The sequence below is a fragment of the Orcinus orca genome, chromosome 13 (genome assembly GCF_937001465.1).
Source record: "Orcinus orca chromosome 13, mOrcOrc1.1, whole genome shotgun sequence".
NCBI classification, from domain to species: domain Eukaryota; kingdom Metazoa; phylum Chordata; class Mammalia; order Artiodactyla; family Delphinidae; genus Orcinus; species Orcinus orca.
In genome coordinates, this window is record NC_064571.1 from 1,080,595 (window position 1) to 1,099,478 (window position 18,884).

The 18,884-nt window shown below is 42.9% G+C and overlaps 1 long non-coding RNA gene across 1 annotated transcript in view; it reads left to right on the forward strand.

The window, feature by feature from the left end:
* LOC117195800 (uncharacterized) overlaps positions 1–14,813 on the forward strand; it is a 37,582-nt gene extending 22,769 nt beyond the window's left edge. Inside the window, exons 3-5 of the long non-coding RNA XR_004475612.2 lie at positions 6,084–6,157; positions 11,916–12,025; positions 12,143–14,813. This is a non-coding gene — a long non-coding RNA (uncharacterized LOC117195800). The remainder of the gene's footprint in view (positions 1–6,083; positions 6,158–11,915; positions 12,026–12,142) is intronic.
* Positions 14,814–18,884: the final 4,071 nt, after the last annotated feature.

Sequence of the window (18,884 nt, forward strand, 5' to 3'; positions counted from 1 at the left end):
ATTCTCTCTTATCTAAGGTCAAGAAATGCCTTTATTAAACATTTTTTGAAGGTTTAATTTTTTCCCACTATTATTGAGATATAACTGACTTAAAACGTCTAAGGTTATGGTATATAGGGTGATGATTCGATATACAAATATATTGTGAAGTGATGACCACAGTAAGATTAGTTAACACACCCACCACCTCACGTGGCTGCCATCTTCTTGGTTCCGTCTGTATATGTGTGGTGAGACCTTTTAAGATATACTCTCTCAGCAACTTTCAAGTATCATTGGTGATATTGTCCAATGTTGATGACTGTAGTCACCAAGCTATACATTAAATCCCCAAACTTATTCATCTTATAACTGGAAATTTGTACCCTTTGACCACCACCTTCACTCATTTCCCGCAGTGCCTCACCCTACTGCCCCTGGAAACCACCAATCTATTCACTGTTTCTGTGAGTTTAAAAAAATTTTTTCTGTACATAAATGAGATCATACAGTGTTTGTCTTTCTTTGTCTGACTTATTTTACTAAGCCTAATGCCCTCAAGGTTCATCTATCTTGCTGAAAATTGAAGGATTTCCTTCTTTTTAAATGTCTGAATAATATTCCAAAATATATATAATATATATAGCCAAAGGAAATGAAATCACACTCTCAGAGATATCTCCACCTCCATGTTCATTGCAGTATAATTCACCTTTGGATATATACCTCAAGTGAGATTTGGGGATCATACGGTAGTTGTATTTTTAATTTCTTGAGGAACCTCCATGCTTTCTTCCGTAGTAGCTGCACCAATTGACATTCCCACCAACACCATACAAATATTCCTATTTCACAAGGCCGTCACCAGCACTTGGTGTCTATTGCCTTTTTGATAATAGCCATTCTAACAAGTGTGAGGTGATATCTCACTGTGGTTTTGATTTGCATTTCCTAATGATTAGTGATGTTGAGCACGTTTTCATGTACCTAGTGGCCATTTGTATTTTTTTTTTTTTTTGAAAAATGACTCCTTACATCCTTTGCCTGTTTTCTAATTGGATTATTAGTATTGTTATTCGCTGTTGAGTCCTATGAGTTCCTTGTATATTTTGGATATTACTCTCTTATCTGTTATATTGCAAATATTGTCTCCCATTCTGTAGAATGTCTTTTCATTTTGTGGATTGTTTCTTTCACTGGGCAGAAGCTTTTATGTTTGATATGGTCTCACTTGTTGATTACTGCTTTTGTTGATTGTGCTTCTGATATCGTATCCAAAACTTCACTGCCAAGGCCCCTGTCGAGAAGCTTATCCCCTATGTCTTCTGCCGGCTGGGATCTCCACTCTCGCGTGCACTACTGCAAGCGAGAACGCGGTCCGCTAAGATCGGAGCACTGGTGGCTGTAAGCCCTGCCTCCCTTCTCTCTGTCTGACCCCCAGTGGTCAGGCTCTGTAAGGTGAGGCCTGAGCGGACCTCCCGGGAAGCTTCCTGAAACAGTGGGGAAACGGGATGTCCGCCTTGGGTTCTCTCTTCTCCACTGGAGAAGCCATGGGTGCGGGGGAGGGGATGTGCTTTCTCAGTGTGGCCCTGTGCCGGCCTGGGGATGGGCTCTGAGGTCAAAAGGAAGCTGCTCCTCTTCCCCTGCTAAGTGTCCTCTGGATCTCTGCTGTCCAGGGGGTGCTTCAGCCTCCCCCTTGGGTTCTGGGATGTTCCTAATGGTGCCGTGCCCGTGGGTAGTTTCTAGTTGGCCTTCTTGGGGGGGGGGGCTGGAGCTGAGAATGACCTACATCGCTAGCTTGATGGTCACCCCCGGTACTTTTTATTAAACACTTAGGACTGCAGATCTAAGCACTAGAAGAAAATTAAGTTCTGTCGTATACGGTCATTCAAAAGCATGCCGGGAATATTGTCCTATTTCTTAGAACCCTTTCAGCTGATAAATGAAGATATTTTTTCTTATCACCTCTCCCCCCAGGGTAAGGGTAGTCTGAAGTCTTTTCCAATTCTTTACAGGCAGAGGCAATCAGAATTTGAGAAGAGTTGGACCTAAAGAATATGTATGTATGCAGTATCACTATGGAAAAGGGAGTTTGGGGTTGAGAGCGTGGCTTCATCCAGTACTGTTGCAATGCACTAGCTTGAGTTATGATGTATGACGAATAAAACAAACTGTAGTGGGGAATCAAAAATATAGTGGTAAATGGTATTGCATTTTGTTTTGCTTCAGGTTTTGTTATTTTAGCTCAAACTGCTTCTATTTCTTTCTGAAACTACTATTACTCAACCACCACACGAGGGGAAAGTTGCTTCTCTGCCCATGAATCTGTCATTGTGCTAATTACTTGGATGCTGTATATTGAATTTATAGTGCAAGTTTTCAATATAAATTCTGCAATACTCAGACAAATAAAATGAATAATTCATACCTCAAAAACAAAAAACCAATATTCTTCGGTAATTATGGTTTCTGAATATTCAAGTCTTTGATAGAGATTTGACCCACGAAGAATTGGTCAAATCTACGCATACATAAGCGTATCTTTAAATTAAATTTTGATATGCTTTATAATACCAGAGTTGTCGCTCCATAATTGGATTACAACAAATTTAATTTACGTGTTGTCAAAACTAGTGGATTCTAGAATTTTAGTTATAATTACTCTTGGAAGATCCAAGAATCGCCAAATATAGCACAAAGAATTTGCAAGTGCTGATTAGAAAAATTCTAAAACCTTTAAATCCATATTAATTTTGAGTAAAATATGATTTTTTCCCTAACATCATGTAAATTCCACAGTTTTTCTTATTTCTTTTTATTGTCCAAGACATCAGTTTTTATTCCTTTTGAAAATCCTCTATTCATTATGTAAATAATTATTGAAATACTTTCTTTTGCTGTATGTGTGTGCACCCTCCCTCCCCCCCTCACGTACACAGATCAGTTTATTTCTCAGCCACTGGAGGATAATTTACATAACTATGGCTCTGATCCCTAGATATTTCAGGGTATCTTTCCTAAGAAAAGGATATTATCTTATTTAAAAATAGTACAGTTGTCAACTTCAGTAAATTTTACATTGCTGTCCTTTATCTAACCCCTGGTTCTCAGCTCTGCGTGCCCAGCTCTGGGAGATCACCAGCTCCACCAGGTGCTCCTGGAAACCCACTCAGGGCTGTGAACCGGGGTGACAGCATAACCTGCCTTGCTTGTTCCTCGTGTATCAGGAACCACTGCCCTTTGCTGCTTGAGGAGTGTGTCTTGAAAACCTTTTTCTTGCTCACATATGTTTCCTGCCGTGTGATAGTTATTTCAGGGGAATGTAAATTCATCCATCTTGCTTGGAAGCAGAAATATTTTCCCCTTAATTTTGAAAACTTCTCTGTAAATTAGGGAAACTAGTCTCTTATCTGTAACGTACATTGCTAATATTTTCTCTCAGTTTGTCATGTCTTTTGATTATGACGTGCTTTACTGTGCAGTTTTTTCACCACTAGGTAGTAAAACTTATCAATTTTTCTTTACGGAATCTGGAATTTTAGTCATCATCAGAAAGCCTTTCCTAAAAGTTCCTACTAGTGCCCTAGTATATTTCCAGTCTTTATAAATGTTTGATGTGCATTTGAAAAGAAACATTGTGCTTTCTTATCAGCGTAACGTGATTGCTGTATATCTAAAAGATCGATCTTATTGATCGTATTGTTTAAATCTTTTATATCCTACATTAATTTTTGTCTACTTGTTTTGTCTCATGTTCAGAGTGATATGTTAAAATCTCCGATTGTTACTGTGTTTCTGTTTCTTTTTGCATCACCTGTAATTTTTGTTTTGTGTATGTGGTTGCTGTGTTATTTAGTGCATACCTATTCATCACTACCAGATCTTTGTGTGGAAGGTGCCTTTAAATATTACAAAATGTCCTTCTTTGACTCATTTGCCTTGAATTCTACTTTGTTTTGTATCAGGATTGCAGCTGCTGGCTTCTTATTGCTTCTTTGCCCAAGATGTTTTTATTCAAGTCTTTACTTTTAGCGTTCTTGAATCACTGCATTGTGAGTGTGCTTTGTATGTATGTATGTATGTTTTATGGGCCAATTGGAAAATCTTTTTCTTTTTATGGGCACATTAGTCCTAGTCACGATTATTGATATGACTACTATACTGCTCCCAATTTTGTCTTATTATTTTATGCAGTAATTAATTTGCTTACTACTTTATTTATTTATTCATTTATATTCTCTTTAGCTGTGGTGGGCGGGCTCTAGAGCGTGCGGGCTCAGTAGTTGTGGTGTGCAGGCTTAGTTGCCCCACGACATGCGGGATCTTAGTTCCCTGACCAGGGATTGAACCCGTGTCCCCTGCATTGGAAGGTGGATTCTTAACCACTGGATCACCAGGGAAGTTCCCCTATTATTTTATATTTACTGTATCTATTTCTCTATTTGTTGTGGTTGCTTTAAATTTTTTCTTTTGATATTTGAGCAGATATAAATATTTATTTTAGTGGTTACCTTTGGATTAGTGCTTCTTAGAGCGCCCTTAATGCCGCCCTCGCAACCCGGCTTTCTAACTTAACTCTTCACCATCTGTCAGCCTCAGTGGTACCTGCTCACTCCCACTGACCACAGTCACTGATCTTATCCTAGTTTCTCCCTTTTCTCTTCTGTCCCGCCTTGTTTTCAGTTGCACTTTCCTCCTTCACTAGAACAAAATTTCCTGTTATACTTGGATTCATGACCCTGCCCTTTTATTGTTCTTAGCTCTTCAATTAAAAATATGAAATGTTCATTATAAGTCCTTTTGCAGAGTCCCAAGGAGCCATCCTTCGGCTGGATAAAAAGCCATCTTCTGGTAGATTTGTCTGAAAGTACGTATTCCCTGAATTGTGGCAGATGCAAAACTGCTTTTCTATAACTTTACTACCTTCAGGGAAGTTTGGCTGCATATATATCCTTGGTTTTCATTCCTCAAGTTTCTTGAAAATTATACTCCCCTGTTGCCTTTCTTTGTATATTATTTTGAGAAATCTCAGTCTGATTCCTCTGCCTTTATAAATTCTTTCTTTCTTTTTTCTCTTTCTTCTGTCCTCCCTCCCTTTCCCCATCTTTCTTACTGTATCTTTCTTTTTTTTGTCTGGAGACAAAATGTTTTTGTCTTTATCTTTAAAGTTTAATACCTTTACTAGAATATATGTTGGGTTACTTCTCTTTTATTTCTGGGATTTTTTTGATTTATAGTTTTAAATATTCTGTTCAATTGTTTTGGTTTTTCTCCTCAAGGACAACTATTATATATACATTCAGCCTTGTTCCATTGTCTTCCATTACTGTCCACTTTCTTTCTGGTACTTTAATTTCCTTTTTAGCTCATATTTCTCTTTTTTTAAAAACTTTCTTAATGCCTCTATTAAGTTTTTATTTGAGTATGTCTTTATTGGTACCTTGCAATTTAATCTTAATTTTATATGCTTTTGTTTTATCTTTTATTCATTTCCTGAATCTAATCAACTCCCATTTCATTTCTTCCTGCTTTTCTGTATGTTTCTGTTCTTTACTTTTGTATTTCTGATTGAAGACATTTTACCACAGGCCCAGATTCTTGACTGAGGCTATTTAATATAGTCTGAAGTTGTTTACTACAGTTTTCTTCAATCTTGTGTTGAGTTTTTTGGTCAAGTCTTTTCATCAGCAGAAAAGGTTTTTTTAAATGTATGTATGTATTTATTTCCCAGACGTTGCAGTCATTTTACACCAGGGTGATCTGCTGTTCTTTATTCTACTCGTTTCATGAACAGGATTCCTAGTCCGACAGTGCCCCTCTGTGCCATCTGCTTTGTGGATGGAGGTGTTGGTGGTGGGTAAGGAAGGGAAGAGTTGGCGTGTCTTTCATTTCTGAAACATTCTCAATTTCTCCCTTTCATTTCCTCCTTTCTCACTGGGTCTTCTCCAAGGTGTATCCCCTCCGTGTGCATCTAATTCTTTCTAAAAGCAGTAGTTCCTCTAAGCTGCCCCTCTGGTCCCTTTCTCCATATAAGGCTATAAACTATGAAGTCCTGGTCTGGGTTCCTTATTTGGGCATTTATTCTTGCAATTTCTCTTCTGAAGGTGATCTTCTGCTGTTTTATACGAAGTCTTTTAAGCTTCTCTTCTCCACGCTTCACACCTAGAGGACTGCTACGGTAAGAACACCCGGTTTCCTTTCCTTTGTTTTTTTCTCTCTAATTACAGGTAATTTGATGATTGCATTTTCTCAGTTTTGTAGAAATGCTGAATTTGTCCTCCTTGTAGATGTCATGTGTTTTGGGGGAAGTAAGTGAGAGGGAGATGAAAAATAAGGCTTTCCATTATCCTGAAATGCCAGATCTGAAATTCCCCACGTCTGTCATCTGATTCTTTTCCATGTTTCTTCTACCTTCCCTGATTATCTTAGGCTTCTCCTGAATTTCAGTCATTGCATTTGTGGCAAGTCTATTTATATACTTGCTTTTTCTAATACAACAATTAAATCTCTGCTGGCCGTTTAATTTCAGCTTCTTTCTTCACTCTAAGATTTTGTTTTTCTTTTCATCTTATTCTTTTGTTTGATCATCTAGATTTGGAATTCTTCAAGTTTTATTGAGTTTGTATTCTTAAGTTCTTGTATAGCTTAAAGCGTTTGTAGGTTTTATAACCCTCCCCTGGGTAATGTTTTCTTCCAGAATGAGTTCTTCTTAGCTCCTCACTTTTCTTTTGTTATTTTTCTCCCTTCCTTCCTTCCTCCGTTATCTTTCTTTTAGTTGTTTACCTGCTTGCCAGGCTTTGTATTATCATCTTGTTCATTTTATAATTGGCCGCTCTCTCTAGACCTTTACCTTTCAATGATATCGTTTAGGCAAATACCTCCTGGGGTGGTTTGTCTTTCTGAGTTTGCTAGGTGTTGTCCATTGATACTTAGAACCATCTCAAATCTTCTAAACTCTAACTTGTGTCCCAATGGCTAGAAACCTGAAAACGATATTTTCCACGTTCCTTTGACATTTCTGGCCTACATTTCGCCAGTAAGCGTCACCTGAATGCTATTTGGAAGCTGGGAAAGAAAGGGAGACCATTACTGCCCTTTGGCGGCTGCAGGTGGACCCACAGGCGGCTGGGGCATGAGGTTTGTGGTGACCTTCCACTGGGTTCCTGTGAATCGGCTTCCCTGACATGGCAAGTAGCAAAAGTAGTGGTTTCCATGTTCCTGACTGAACGCTGACAGATACGCTGAGCCTCATTTTGAGGACTCATGTAGTTTTCTCCCCACTTCCACGAAGCCTATGGTGTGCGAATGTGTACGGTGATGTCGGGTAACATTAAATGTACTGTCTTTGCTGTGACTGGGCTCCCTCTTGAGAGAAGCCACCAGCTCTTCTAAGCTTGAGCTCAGTCCCTTTAGCGGGCACAGCTTCTGTGAACATCAGTTGTGCTAGTTTTTATTTCAGGGGTAACTGTGTGGTAACTCCCAGGATTACTGTGTATGATGACAGTGTAAAAATGCCCAAGAGGACAGATTCATAACTTGCTATGAATAAAAAGAGGGTCCTGTGTGGGTCTTCTCTGCGTCATCATTTATTTATTTATTTTTAAATACTTATTTATTTATTTATTTAGGCTGCACGGGGTCTTAGTTGAGGCACACGGGGTTGTGGACTTCTTAGTTGTGTCATGCATGTGGGATCCAGTTTCCTGACCAGGGATTGAACCTGGGCCCCCTGCGTTGGGAGTGCAGTCTTACCCACTGGACCACTGGGGAAGTCCCTGTGTTATCATTCGATTCTGAACATTTGACTGAGAATTGGATCAAATTTGGAAAATCCTCAGCCCTTCTGGCTGCCTCTCCCCTTGATTCCTGGGAAAATAAGGCAGGTTCAAAGTCAATAGGAACACCAAGCTTACCTGGGATTTCTAAGTCAATTTCTGCGCTAACTTAAATCACAAAATAGAATGAATGTGGCTCATTTGGCCCCCAGATGTTGCCATGATGAAAGGAGAGTGGTCAGCGGCATTGCAGTGAGTAGGGGTTCACTCTAGCTGGCAGCCTAACTCAGGAAGAAGCAGTAGGGATTAATCTCATACCGCATGCACTTCGCCTTAGAGAGGGGTCCAGCACAGTCCACATGGCATTCCAGCCTCACACGGCATGGTGTTACCCCGGGTCTTTCGTGCCCTCATTGGTGTGGGACACGGGGGCCAGCCGTGGATGACAGTGTGGGAGCCACCTTGTGTTTCCCACCGTTTTTACATTGTTGTAAAACAGAGCTGTGACAACTCACAGCTCCCCAAATTCAGGTGCCTCCCTGCAGAAAAAAAAATGTGCACAGCAAACAAGATGGACACGACGTTCCATACTTTCCTTAACTCCATTTTCAAGTATTACCATGAGAAGATCAGCTCTGGCCTGATGTTAACCTTTCCCCGGAATTAGATTGGTTATTCCAGGAAGACTAGCCCAGGTTTCAATGTTAAGGTTGTCAGGACCCGACAAAGTTAGGCTGGAATACAGGACGCACGCTGCCCTCTGTGCCTTCTAGTTATGGTCCTGTGGCCGTGGAGAGTCTAGGACGCTCCCGGGAAGAGCCGAGGCAGCACCATTTGGGGTCAAGTTTTCCTTGAGTTCCATAGTTGTAAGCATGGGCTGCTGCCCGCAATCAGGTGAGTCCAGGTTTGCTCACACGCCAGTGACAGTAGTTTGAACTGGCTTTGTTTCCAAAGTAGATGAAGTCTATTTACAATAGACAGAGTTAGGATTTTGCTTTGTTTCGTCTCTGGCCCCTCCTCGAAAAGAGCGAGATGACAAAATCCTCTGCTTGACTTCTCCATACCCCGTGCATCTAGTGGGCAAATCAGAAGCAACGCTCTTGAGCCCCCGCTCTGCGGGTCTCTGCTCCACGCCTGACCAGGCTCCTTACCCAGCCTCCGTCAGTGTTGATGAGCCCAGGGTGGAAAGGCGCTTCTCTCTGGTCCCAACGGAATCTCAGCTCGGGCGTCTCACTTTTAATCACTGCAAATAGCTATTTTGGCACATATTCAGAGCGGGCTCAGCTAGGGGCAGAGGAAATACTTTGCATTAACTGGATGATGTTAAGTTTCCAGCCATGCACTGTTGCTTCAGGACAGAAAGGCTGTTGCCCGGAAAGACAGCTTGACTCACTCAGAGCCTGCGAGCAGGTGGCTCCTGAGATGCTAAGTGGGCGAGTTCCCTGGTTCTCTGCACTGGACTCTGTGCTCGGGGGCTTTTCCTCCAGGCAATGGAAGTGTGATGATTACAGAGGCTGGAAAAAGGCAAAACCCATAACAGTATGATTTGGTGACTCCTTTCGGATGCTTCTGCGCTGGGTCCCCAGAGGTTTCCCCACAGTCCATTCAGGAGTTTATCTTTTTTTTTTTTTTTTTTTTTTTGGCGGTACGCAGGCCTCTCACTGCTGTGGCCCCTCCCGTCGCGGAGCACAGGCTCCGGACGCACAGGCCCAGCGGCCATGGCTCACGGGCCCAGCCGCTCCGCGGCACGTGGGATCCTCCCGGACCAGGGCACGAACCCGCGCCCCCTGCATCGGCAGGCGGACTCTCAACCACTGCGCCACCAGGGAAGCCCCAGGAGTTTATCTTGTTGGTGAATACTGAAAAGACAGAATATATGCAGGTCGGGTTTGCAGCTTCCTACGTACCCCGATTTGAGGGGCTTTCCTCCTCCCAGGGCTCAACACTGACTGAAATGGACACATCTGGGCTCGACAGGGACCTGGGCTCAGGCTGGTTCTGATTGGTTTGAAGGCATAGAGCACAAAAGGCATCCTTAAGTAACCCCAAAGACGGGTGCTCTGCCTAGAATCGCTGTAAGTTAATGGCTGGAAAGGCAGACCTTGGGGGTTTGGACCCGCTAGTTGTGTACATTTTGGCAAGTGGATCAGCACTCCTGAGACTCAATTTCATCAGTTAGCATAATGGGGGAGATACTATCAATCTGATAGGGTTACTTTGAGGACCTAATGTGGATCGTGTGTGCGTGTGTGTGTGTGTGCGTGCATGTGCATGCGCGTGTGTGTGCCCGCAAAGCACGGTGCCTGGCTTTAGTTATTCGATAAATAACAGCTAATATTATTTATCAGGTTGGGACACTTTGTACAATATTCCAGCTTCCTCCAGGGCTCCTTCAGTTTCACAATAAATTTTTATCTTTCTTCTGACAAAACCCCTGATGAAAGCTGTCTTAGTCGGCTTCGGCTGGATAACAAAATACCGTAGTCTGGATGGCTCAAACTACAGCAATTTATCTTCTCGCTCCTCTGGAGGCCGAAAAGTCCAGGGTGGAGGTTCCGACAGGGCTCGTCTTCTGGCGAGGGTGCTCTTCCTGTCTGTTGCTGCGTTCTGTCACGGTGAAGAGAGATTTCTCTCTTCCTCTTTTTATCGGGCCGCAGTGCCAGTGGATCAGAGCTTCGCCCTTATGACCTAATTTAACCTGAATTAACTCTTGAAGATCCTGTCTCCAAGGAAGAGTCATACTGGGAGTTAGGGTTTCAACATGTGCATTTTGAGGAGACAATTCAGCCCGTAGCAAAAGCCAAGCTCTCCTGGGAAAGGATATCCTTGATGAGGCAGTGGGTTGTCCCCAGTCCGCAGAGACCCTGGGTCCTGGCTTCTGGAGTGTCCCTTCCTAGTTAGTATTTGAGTCGTTGTCTTCTGATCAGGGAGAGAAAATCAAGTGTTAGGACCTTGAGCTCTGCATATAAAATCACGTTTATATGCATAACAGTAGAACTTGAATTAGTTTCTGTAATCAGATTCTCTCTCTGGGGCATGGGGAAATGGAATAGAGAAGAAACCTGGGTGCTGGGGCCTCTCCAGTACTTCCTGAAGGCAGAGGGATAGAAAACCAGGGTGAGGGCTTCTGAAACCCTGTTCCCTAATGCGTGATGTTGCCCCTGGTCAGTCGAATGGAACTTTGTGCACAGTCCCCATAGGAAAGTGGCACTCAGTCAGCGTTTGTGGGATGCATGAACGAACATCCTTACAGATCTGCTTAGTGGAAATACAAATACCCGCTTCTACCGTCACTAAATCACAGGAAGTCTGGCTTGAAACGGTGCTCCTGGCTGACTTGTATGTAAAAAGAAAAGGTGGCCTACGTATATAGTGTCTTATTGTGAAATCTTTGCTTGATTTTATTATAATAGCTGTAAATAAGATGAAAAGTCTGAATTAAAACGAACATGACTGTAAATTGGCAATAATGATATAATAAAGTACCATTTTCTCCTTCAAATATTTATTTCCAGTAGTGTTGGAGATGTTACAGAAAAACCTGAATGAACTTTTTGGCCGACCCAATAAAATCAAATGTATCCTGTACAAGATCCTTTAATCATGAGATAGGTTTGCCCTCAATCTACTAAAAGTGATCTTACTTATGTGAGACCCAGTGCCTGTCCATGGTTAATGAGCTCATGGACTTTACTTCATAAAGAAAAGCCGTATTTAATGTGTCTGTATCGTTTTGAATGATGCCCTGATACTAGATGCGACCAGCAGCCAGTGTGACTAAATTGCTTGCAGGTTCCAGACCACTGAAGCGAAGCCCTTTCAATGAGATGATCTGTCGTCCCATCAGTTTTTGTTTTGGCAGTTACAGACAGTGATGGTGTCGAGTCTAGCATCGAAATGTTCTGTTTTGATCCCAAAATGAATCCTCATAGTTGTTATCCATGAGAAATGAGATGTATAAAAAGGCAGCACTTCAATCAAAATTTCCAAAGTGTGCAGCATAGCTAGGACCCGCTGAGAGTGGGTGCTGTATGTTGTCAAGACGTTTGCGTTAAGTAGTAGCTTGGGACCTAGGTGATGAGTCAAAGATGGAAAAGTTTTTCTTTTTTTTGTGGGGGCAGGGGATGGAATGATAAATGCCTCACAATGTTTTTCTTTTAGAATATTAGGTTGTATTTCATACTGTGGAAACTATTCCAGCGGATTGCAGCTCCTTGAGAAAAATTTGTCATTCTGACTAAATGTGCGGCGCTTGTCATATTTAGCAAGAGGTAAATATTTTTAAATCTCTAAATGGATTTGTTGGCAGCCAAAGGCTCTTTTAATCTAACTTAGCCCATACACTGGCTCAGTTAAGGTCAATTTATCACAAAAGTGTTCTGCTCCAGGACCCAGACCAAGAGCTTTGGGGACACTGAAGAAGAAAAGCAAAATAACGCTAAAACTCGTGAGACGCCGCCGTGCTCCCGGTCAGCAGCAGCATTCCCCGAATTCCAGGCTGGGACAGAGAGCTTCCCAGCAAGGGGGCGTGGCTTCCGGCGGGATGCACCAAAGAGCATTCTGTCATAGCCGCCACCAAGGGTCCGTTTACGTCCTGGAGGGACGGCTCTTACTCAGCTCTACAGGTGTGTGCGGAGGACTCACGGCGCACCCAGCAATTTCTCGTTGTTCGTCTGCATGTGGCAGCCAGAAGCAGTGCTTACACGATGCGAACCTGGACAATTCACCAGACCTTTAGAAAGCCGCCGTCATATTTGTGGGCCACGGCACACTCCTGTTTTTCTCTGAAAAAAAAAAAATTGGGTCTGTCTTGCATTGGGTCACCAGAAGGTGGCTCAGTGGACAACAGAATCATTTTCATTAGCTTGATTTTAAACTGATTCAACTTTTGTTGTAAGTCTTCACCAAAAATAAAAGCCATACATATTACCCATTATTACATTTGCTATAAAAATGTTGCTGTGGACTTCCACACCAGAAACTTCTTCCAGAATTTTGGTTTTCCTGGGAAATATGTGTTTCTCACTTTCTGTGAAGGAGAAACGTATAACTGACTGCTTCCATTCAGGCTCAGGCTAACAGGAAGCACAGCAGGAAAGTGAGAAGTCATTGAATTCCTCAAATTCTTCTCTTCTTTGAGCCTGACTTTCTAGCAATTTTTATATTTTAATACAGTTTAATATGGGCTTCCCTGGTGCGAGAGACACGGGTTCGTGCCCCGGTCCGGGAAGATCCCACATACTGCGGAGTGGCTGAGCCTGTGAGCCATGGCTGCTGGGCCTGCGCGTCCGGAGCCTGTGCTCCGCAGCGGGAGAGGCCAAAACGGTGAGAGGCCCGCGTACCGCAAAAAAAAAAAAAAAAAAAAAAAAAAAAAATGTTGGAAACAGCCTAAATTGATTTTGGGCAGGGAGGAGTCTTGGTTATAGGTCAATATAAAAAATGCAGGTAAAAGGATGAGGTCATCCTATATTTTATTGACCTGGACAAGCTTCCAAGATATACTTTTGTGTTAAAAACGCAAGTTACGTGTTCTAGTTCTGTGAAAAAATGCCATTGGTATTTTGATAGGGATCGCTTTGAATCTGAAGATTGCCTTGGGTAGTGTGGACATTTTAACAATATTAATTCTTCCAGTCCGTGAACGCAGTATATCTTTCCATCTGTTTGTGTCATCTTCAATTTCTTTCATCAGTGTCTTATAGTTTTTGGAGTACAGGTCTTTTACCTCATTAGTTAGATCCATTCCTAGGTATTTTATTTTATTTTTTTGGATGCAATTGTAAATGGCATTGTTTTCTTAATTTCTCTTTCTGATAGTTTGTTGTTAGCGTATAGAAACTCAACAGATTTCTGTATACTAATTTCACATCCTGCAACTTTACTGAATTCATTGATATTGATACGTGTTACACATTAAAGTTGTTGAGAGAGGAAACCCTAAGAGTTCTCATCGCGTGGAAAAATGTTTTTCTGTTTCTTTAATTTTATATCGAATATATGAGATGATGGATGTTCACTACACTTATTGTGATCATTATTACGTGATATATGCAAGTCAGGTCATCATGCCGTACACCTTAAACTTACACGGTGCTGTATGCCAATTATGTCTCAGTAAAACCGCAAGAAAAAATAAATAAATTTAAAAAGCAAGTTACAAAACCACGTGCCTAATAAAAAGCTGCATGATGTATCTGAATCATATAAATGCGTGTACATGCACAGCAAAGATCCTGGAAGAGTCCCGAGCCACTGCTTGTCTTTGATGGACTAGAAGAGGGGTCACTTCCTCCGGGCAGTGGCAGCCTCACGCTAGGGCACCCATTTCAGCACGTGGGCACAAGCTGGCTTTTGATTTCGCTCCCCCCAGCCCCCAAGCGTCTGAGGAGGCCTGGAGAGGTACTAACCTGATCACGAAGGTGACCCCTGGGGAGGTTCCTGGAATTTGAGGGAGGTTAGTTAAGGAGTACTTTTGCTTTAATTCTACTACTTCTATATTTCTATGAACTGTTTCTGTAGTTTAGATAAAGTGAAATAAAACTATTGTGATTTTCCCAAGGGCTACGGGAATCTATGCAGAATAGGCTTAAAAGTGGCTTGTAATCCCCAGGCTCTGTCTTTACTGTGACCACTGTTTCCATCCCTCCAGGAATTCTCCTGCTGCTCTTCCCTTCTCTCCCTGTCTCAGATGCTGGGCTTTCTCTCCCACGGTAGTGGCCTCCCTGCTTCAGGAAAGCCATTCTCTGTGGTCCCCTCCCTTTGTTTGCTGTTACTCAGAAGGTCTGAGGTGGTGGGATCGTGAACTCAGCAGAGTCCCGCATCCTGGCTCTGGTTTCACAGGTTTGTACCTAGAAAAGCCTGCAGATTAATTAGCTGGTATTGACTCGTATTGTCTCCTGTCTCTAAGATGCTCCTAGGACTCAGGTGGTGCTAGGGGTTGTCTTTTTTCTTTAACAGAATTAAACTAAATGAGTTCTATGAGCCTGGAAAAATCCAAGACCCTCCCAAAACATTTGACCACTCATGACCCAGCAGGCTCTGGGTAAGTGGAAAGGAGAGCCCACTGTCCGTACAGCTCGCACAGCAACAGGGAATATAGGTCTCGGATTGCTGTAATCTGATTCCTTTGTGTCAGCAAAGGCACATGTCCACCGAAGCCGGTATGCAATGAGAAGTGGAAAAGATTTTCTTGTGGCTAAAGCTCAGTATTCCCTGATAAATTTCACTAAACAAAACTCCTTTGTGTCCTTCCTTTAAGAACACAGAAATCAAGCGGTCCCTGATTGATGTGGGTAGTGTCTGGGTGAGGCATAGCAAACTCTTCCATCAAACAGACGTCTGGAGCAGGCTGTCCACTAGATTTATCACACTCAGAGGAAACGACCGTTTCCTATAATACGCTCCTTTCAGAATGAAATCTATACCCCATATTCCATCTAAGCGCCCAGCAGCTACTACCCAGCATGGTTGTTTTTCCTGCCGCCAGGGCCAGAGGAGGACAAATTGCACATCTTCTGATTACTCTGGTCATGTTAGCTAGTATTTCATTTGTTAAAAATATATTTGCAAAGTGAAAAACTAACAACCCTGGTGCCGTGAGAGCAAGATGCCTTCGTTGTGAGGACAAATCTACACCCCCAGATGACTCTGCAGACGGGAGCCTGCGATGCATAATTTGGACCCATCTCTATTAAATACTGCACCACTCTGTCCCATAATGTAATTAACATTGCAGGTCTCGTGGCTCTGTTTAAGAGAATTAGAAGCCATGAGTCATTTGGATATCATCGGAACAAGCTCCCCTAATGCAGAATGACTCAATCACAGAGATTGCCATCTGGCAGCATTCCGAGATAGCAAGATCCGAAAGCCAGCACTTAATCTGATTTAGGGCCTCTTAAAATATTCTTCAAAGTTGACTAGACATTATTCTGGTAAAACAGATTGAGAATTATTTTAGGAACCAACCATGGTCTGAACTGTCTTAGCTGTGTTATTGATTCCTTTTAAGTAATTGCATTTAATTTGGAAACCTATGGACAAACAAGCTAATGAAGAAATATGACTATCCTAAGTAGAATGAGACTGAATGTGTAGCACAAAGATCCTATAACAACAGGGGTCTTTGAATAGATGTACTGTCATTCTGCTTGGTGTTCTTAATGTCAGGACTTAGTCTATTAATCTAAGTAGGGACATTTTCATGGTGATTTTAGTAACATTGAAAATAAAAACGGCTATCACCATAGTGTTCTAAGAGGTTGTAAAAGCGCATCAAAGTGGTAGCTTTTCAGAATAGAAAGTTGGTGTAGATATATGGTGTTACTTTAATACTTAAAGTGTTTCCAGTGCGGTGCCTTATCCTATCGTTTTGGGGTCATATTACCCCTTTTTAACTTATTCCCAAATTGAAGAAATACCATGTGACAGCAGGATGGCTCATGATTAGTTATGGTAGGGCAGGACATGGGGTACATTTATAAAACTCTCAAGCAGGGATGAAAATGAACAAATGAATCAAGCTTCCAAGTTTCATTAGGAAATGATGTCGCTGTTCCAGAGTTCTCAGCTGGCATTAATGGTGCTTTTCAATGCTCATCAAGATTCTTAGTAGAACTTGTAAACCAGTATCTTTGCACATCAAATTATGGTTTCAGTTTGTAATTCTCCAGCCATTTATTGAGGATTTACTATGTGCAAGTTCCCCAGCCATTCCCCCTGCAGACTCCTCCCCGTGAGTTCCATAGAGTCAGCTTTGACTGCCCCTGTTCTCCACTGGGAACACCTTTGTCACCTGCAAGTAGAAACCACAGAAGGAGCTTGTGTTAAAAAGTGACTCAAAGCTCAGCAAAACTTTTACTAGGGCATTCATGAGGAAGAGGCGCCGTAACATCTCTCCTCAAATGCCTTATCTGTTGCTACATATGATTTCTTTTTTTGAGAAAACAAGAACAGAGTTAGGATGCCAAACCAACAGGCTCTTCCTCATTGGCTTTTGGGCAGTAGCCTCAGAGACCTAAACTGATGCCAACAGGGAAATTTGGGGAGGAAGTGAGAGGGAGAGGGGAAGATGGGCACGTCAGAAGCTGGGCAAGAGCACCGTGGAGCATCAAGGTGTAGGATGAACACTTCTGGAGAACATGATTGATTGTTTTGTTTTGGCCAGTTCTGTTTCTAACTGTGTCTGCTCTGTCCTTTTTTTTTTGCAGTTTAATCCTTAGGTTGAACACAAAATTTTCTTTCCTCCCTTTCTGTTTACAGAAGTTATTAAATGGGACCAGCTTTTCAGTGTAGAAAATAGGAATATCTGTATTGAAAATTGTCATGATGAAAATTCACATTAAAATTGGAACATTAAACCAGGTACAGGACAAATGTTGCTGAACTCCAGTTGATGGTGGAATCATTTAAACCTGGAGTGTGATTAATTTTAGGTGATTTATTTGGTTACTATAAAATAGACATATACACACAAACACCAATTTTCAGCGAGAAGGGAACTCAGAAATTTAATCTAAAACACCCTATTTCAAGAGATTGAGGCCCGAGGAATTAAGTGACTTGACAAGGCCGCATTGCTGTTTAGGACCAGTTCCAAGACTAAGACCCAAGGCTTCTGTTCCCTGTCCATGGTTCTTTGTTTGACATGCATTTCCTGTTACCGTAAGAGATAACAGTATGTGACCAGTAGCCATGTTTGGAATTAAAATCAACTAGAAGCTATTAACAAGTAACTGGGTAGAGTGATTTTCAGGTGTGGTTCTAAAAACATGCATGGCCCCCAGGAGTCAGTCTCAAAGTTCTGGCCTAAACTGGTCAAGGAGGCTCCCTGTAACCTCCGTTTGTTTTTTTGCGGTACGTGGGCCTCTCACTGCTCCCGTTGCAGAGCACAGGCTCCGGACGCACAGGCTCAGAGGCCATGGCTCACGGGCCCAGCCACTCCGCGGCATGTGGCATCTTCCCGGACCGGGGCACGAACCCGTGTCCCCTGCATCGGCAGGCGGACTCTCAACCACTGTGCCACCAGGGAAGCCCTGTAACCTCTGTTTTTCAACAGTTAACATGAAGCTAAGAGTGGGCACCTGTGGCCAGAGCGTGCAGAGTTACTAGGGTTGCAGCAAGTATGAAAATTAAGCATTGTATGCGGGGTGTGTGTACACATTTCTTTATCTAAAGCAAGTGGTACGGCTAATGAGGTCACAGATAATTCAGTTATATTGCAAAGAAGTAACACTGCACTCAAGTGTTGATGAGGCAAGCTAGAGGGATTTGTTACATAGGTACTCAGCGTTCCTGCACTGCTCTTGTGCTGCCTGAACAGGGCACTGCCATAAGAATCCCCGAGTGTAGACAGAGTTAAATGATACCTGAGAAGAATTTTAAGGGAAGGGGTAGGTGGCAGTCTTTGTAAATGTCTTTGTCACGTGCACTGTGAGAACTGGGGAGCCTGGTTCCAGGGCAGAACTGTCCGTGGTGGTGCTGCAGACGTCTACACTGACGTATTGTCTTCTCTCTGCCCGCGCCCTTCACCCCCTTTCCCTTCCGAGCAACACCTGCGGTAGGCGGGGCGGGCCCTGAAGCGGGAGTAGGTGATAACGTTAGTTCCTGGCCCCAAATCACCAGGTACTTGATTTGTATCCAGGAGCTACTTAGGAAGCCGTGGGGGTCACCTTTCTGATTTCTTATTTGCAGCAGGAATGGCTGGTAGTGTTGGCTGTAGAAGAGGAAAGAAGGTAGGATGTGTAAGTCTGTCTCCATGGCGCATTTACTGCCATTTCAGTAGGAAGGGCCCTGAGAGGCCCCGGGGGCCGGAGAGAGGAGTCCCGCCGTCCTGAGAAGCAGCCAGTGTGGTCGAGAGCTGTGACCTCCTCTGCAGAGCGTTTGAACAGCCTCGGGTGGGTGATGGGAGCAGTGGCGTCCCTGAGTGGCTCGCAGCTCTGCAACTGGAGCGACAGACCTACAGCGGGGTGCCTCTGCCCCTGCTCACTCCTCCCCTCCCCTTCCACCCCTCCCACCTGCTCATCACCACTCCTCAGGCCTCTCAACTTGAGTGTAGCTTAAAGAGCTTTCCAAGTCATCGCCTCTTTTTCCTTTGGTGCTTAGGATTTTCTTCAGAATAACAGGTATTCC